The sequence below is a fragment of the Lolium rigidum genome, chromosome 2, assembly GCF_022539505.1.
Source record: "Lolium rigidum isolate FL_2022 chromosome 2, APGP_CSIRO_Lrig_0.1, whole genome shotgun sequence".
In the NCBI taxonomy this organism is placed as follows: Eukaryota; Viridiplantae; Streptophyta; class Magnoliopsida; order Poales; family Poaceae; genus Lolium; species Lolium rigidum.
Genome location: NC_061509.1, coordinates 77,670,201 through 77,674,891, shown reverse-complemented (window position 1 = coordinate 77,674,891; position 4,691 = coordinate 77,670,201). Strand labels below are relative to the sequence as shown.

The following is a 4,691-nucleotide window of genomic DNA, read 5'->3' as shown; positions in this document are numbered from 1 at the left end:
ACCTCGAGTCTTCAATTAGAGCTGCCGATCATCGGACTGGACCTCGCCTGTGTCGCCGGGAGAGAGGAGCAGCACGGTGGAGAGAGGAGCGGAACAGAGCGGCGCAGTGCGGGACAGAGGAGCGGATCAGAACTCACCCAGACCATGCCTAACCGCCGATCATCGGATTTGATGTCTGCGCCGATGGAGAGAGAAGCGAAGCGCGGCAGAGAGAGGTGTGAAAGAGAGGAAGAAAGGAGGAGATGAGAGATCGGAGGAGACGAGGAGAGAGACGTGCCTGGTAGGAAGAGGAGATGGGACGTGGACGCGAGGCTCGATGTAGTCAGAAGAGCCACCATAACTTTCCTCCAACCAATGAAAGAAGTCCACATAACTCCCTAAGTATTGTGTTTGGGACATTAAACCCCCCTAACTATTAAATGGGACAAATCACCCCCTAACTATGGAATATCGGGCAACTCACCCCCTCAATCTGGATTAGGCTGTTTTGGGATGAGATTGGCTGTTTTGACAGTTGTTTGATCCGGTCACACATGGTCCGGTCGAACCAAATACTAGAACCGTTTATTCTGGTCCTCTCCCCCGACCCGCGAACCGGCGGAAAGCTGGCAGGGGCTGCTCGTCGGTGAAGCCTCACGACGCAGCGATGCAAAGGGGCTCCAATCGGGGCTCAATCGGCAGCGAGAGCAGGAGCTAGGGATCTCCTCTCTCACTCTTGTTTCTCCCTTCTGTCTCGCAGGCTACACAGAACCGAGGAGGAGAGCGTGTGAGCCCATGAGAAGGCCTGCTGCTGCTCCACCATGTGATTTACATGTTTGTTTGATTGCTTAAGGAAATTTGATAGGATTTAACATGTATGTATGCCATAGATTGTACCATGGGTTGCTTGTATGAATTTAACATGTATGTATGTGGTTGTAACAACAATGAGCTAATTAGATTCTTTCATGTGCTTCTTTTATTTCTCAAAATTCCCGCATCTCCATACTTACAAGATGTTGATGGATTGAGTTTGTGGTAAGCCCAGTTTGTGTTTGAAACAGGTGGAGAATTTGTCTACAAACTCTGCCTCCACAGCCTGATACTAGAGGTTAGTGTTCTCTTTCAGAGCTTTGGTCTCAAAATATTTTCTTAGTTTGACAACTGTGGTCAGACTAGAAGAGATATGATGCATATTGGCTCAGTACATTGTGTGGTGTTCACGGTTGTTCAGTGGTTTACAAGTTTTTTTTTCTAGGCAATAAAGAGTGATGGATACTTTCAGATAAATTAGATATGTCTATGAATTTCCTTTGTTTCGTGCATGTCAAGGTATCTGTACATATATTTACTGTATATGGACACCTCCATATCATGTCGCGATGTGAATAAGCAGGTTAGGAATTCGTATATTTTCGATACGATGTATAAACCATGTGGCAATCATGACGAGCTCTGTGAAGAATAACCATGGACATATAATTCCAATCTGTGAAAGACTTGAATGGTTTGATAGGGACGTGAGAATTTCCACTTCTTGGAACAGGTTATTAATTGAACGTGAATGGAAATATCTGTTCATTAGAGATGCATTTCTATTCTGAATAATATTTACTCGCCCGCTCTGCTAAGAACTTTGTAGAACCTAACTAGATCAAACCATGACTTCTCTAGCCTTTGGTACCTGTACTTAATGCTGAGGATGGCAAATGGTTAATTGGCAAATCACTTCTCCAAGTGGGTAAACTTGGTGTTCATGGCGTTATTTGAAAACTTTCTTCTGATAGAGCCATAATCAAATGGCTTTATCTTTCGTGGCAGAAAAGGTGCAGATGTTCATCAAGTCAGGTTATCTGGACTACGTATCTGTTTTTTCTTTGTTGTGTACATGAATTTTTTGAAAAGGAGAATTATTGTAGATCTCTTTCGCGATTTCCACCAATGTTGTTGCTGCAGCTGATTTTAGATTTTACACTGATGGCATTGGCAGGAGCCACATGAATAGGCATGCATCGTAAGAAGAAATGGAGGGACGACCAGGAAGATAAAGAAGGAGATGCCGAGAGGTTGATGGGCGACGACGAGGATAGATGACATGGATGGATTATGGCCGGTAAGCATTTTATTCAGACAATAAGCTGCACCAAAGTGTCACTGCTATGGACTATACATTGCGTGATGACCTCTTCAGCTTGACATTTTTTTTCATATGTTAGAGATTTAAATTTTAACAATATCGTGTGCCAAGTACCACAGACCCAGTTGAGTCTAAATTTCTTGTGTGAAGTTGTGAAATATCTTTTACCTTTCAAGCATGTGCCAATATGATCCGAGTTTATTTGCATAACAATACAAGGAGGTGTTTCTTTAGTTTAATGTCGGATGGTGCTTTCATAATTTAAATATCAGCAATCTTTTCCAATTGGACTTAAAATTTTCAACTATAAGTTCTCATTTCTGGAATGCCGTTCTTTCTTCTGCAGTTATCATTGACAATGATTAAATAGTGTGAATTGTTCGCACTATAGTTTTGGTTAAGCTTAGGTGCTTGATGTGAACATCCACTCAAATGATCATTTAAATGTTTGAGTTCCCTGTTGTGCAGGCCACAGATATCACTGCCACAATTGCAAGCTTTGTGCTTGAACAACCATGGTGGTTCCAGTCATGCTCCAAGTGCCACAGATCACCTACCTCATATGGATCAGAGCACCGATGCGGTGGAGGCTCTTTTCTGATCAAAGCTTATCCAAGGTATGTTTGTTTTTCCTGGTTTCAACTTTTGCTCCAAGATCATTAGTCTCTTGTAATAGGAAGAGGATGGTGTTACAAAAGTTATCTTTTCTGAAGTTAAGTTTTTGTTTGTGTTAAACTTCCACCTTGAGTTAAAACCTTAGCATTTCCAAGCCAATTGGATACCTCATTCCTTTGTCAATATCCAATTATAGGGTACTTTTAGTAGTGTGTTACAGGAATTTTTTTTTGCTGCTGGCCCAATCATTAGATCTGGATCACTCTTGTAATTTCCATACTATGCCTGAATGGCCTATTTGGAGTAAGTCTGCTGAACCATGTGAGGCTCAGGACAAAATCATCTTTTGAGAACATAGGAATCATGGCTAATAAAGATAGCTGCAGTTTTGCTACACTTTTCTGTTATGTTTTGGTAAAAAGACTAACGAAATACTACCTACAGATATTGTGATTATGTTTATCTTGCAGGCTGCACCTAGCTGTTTGTGTTACTGTGGTAGGGGAATGTATCCCATATTTTTATTACGCTGTTTGGATACCTCAGACTGAGAGCAAGGTATGCCAATTTGCTTTCTCAGAGCAAGGTATAGCAAACAAAAGTCTATAGTCACCACGGTAGAACCTACAATTGCAAGGGTTGTATGTTTCACACTAGCAATTCCGAGTCATGCCTTACATTGCATGTTTCACACTAGCAAGGGTACTTTTATAGCAAACTACAATTTGTATGTTTCACACTAGCAAGGGTACTTTTATTTGTAGCTTACCTGTTTACCACTAACTTCAGGTTTAGTGTTTGCTTGCTACATACACCATGGTGCTATAATTGTTTGCTACGTAGATCAGGGGTTGGCAAGGCTTGTGTATCAGTTTTGTTACTCTGTGTTTGTGTAAAATAAGTGTTAACTTGATGGCGGTGATTATCTTTTTCAGCTCAAATAGTGAGTAGTGATAATTCTGTTTCTATGAAATGGAAAAAAATATAATTTTATTGACACAAGCATCTTTTGTAATGTCAGGAGTACATAGATTTCAGCAGAGAAGAACTGCGTATGCGGTAAGTACATTAGATGTGCCAAAATTAACCAGACTGAAGACGATTGGCTATATAGCCTTGCAGGCTTGCACTTTGAAATTTGAGTGGATACCTGGTTGTTAAAAACTGAACATGTCACTTACTGAAACTGCCACATCCACCTGAAATTTCGCATACCACACATCTCCTTTCTTTTTCCTGTATGCAATTTGTTTTGTTGCTTATATGTAAATTTTCAGCTGATGCCATCCAATTTCTTGCAAAGGATGTAAAAATTATCACAGAACCTTCAGATTTTCTTATTAAAGCTAGCAAGCCGTACCAGCCATTTCATGAATACAACCTTAAAGTTGACATCTGCAGTCAACCAAGTTATCACTCGACTATCAATGTGAGGTGAAGTTGGTCTCCAGATATATACCTCTTCTATTTCAATTGCGGGTCAGGGTAGAGAGGAAGGTAAAGATGCAAAAAGGGGAGAGGAGACGGCAAAGGTTGCACGGAGAAGAAATGCTAGCAATCTATTATTGTTCTGATTTCCACATTCGAGAATGGTATTTTAGCCATAGAAATGCTAATGTCAAACTTGTTTTCTTATAACTTATGATGTATCAACTATGTATAGCATCAAGTTTTAACGTGTTAAGTGTGTGCTTGATACCAATTCTCTGATTATGGTTAATTGTGCACAACTTGCACATAAGCAGTATCATGCAACATTTCACTCTATTCAGTTTCCATCTGAATCAGCTATGCAAACCTTGCATACTGACAGCTTCGTCCACACATTGTACTTTTGAGCTGACTAAAACAAACAAACATAGATTCCTGCCCGTGAATGTCTTCTCGAACTGTAACCCCTGAAATTTGACTTACTACCAATATTCTGAGATGAAGACAGTTGGTTTCTTATTTTTAGTGG

The 4,691-nt window shown here is 40.6% G+C and overlaps 1 long non-coding RNA gene across 1 annotated transcript; it reads left to right on the top strand.

Annotated features, from left to right (window-relative positions):
* The first annotated feature begins 793 nt into the window (after positions 1 to 793).
* Positions 794 to 4,139, top strand: LOC124686755. The gene is made up of 4 exons (XR_006997924.1): positions 794 to 1,090; positions 1,970 to 2,092; positions 2,585 to 2,733; positions 4,009 to 4,139. It is a non-coding gene; the product is annotated as an uncharacterized LOC124686755 (long non-coding RNA).
* Positions 4,140 to 4,691: the final 552 nt, after the last annotated feature.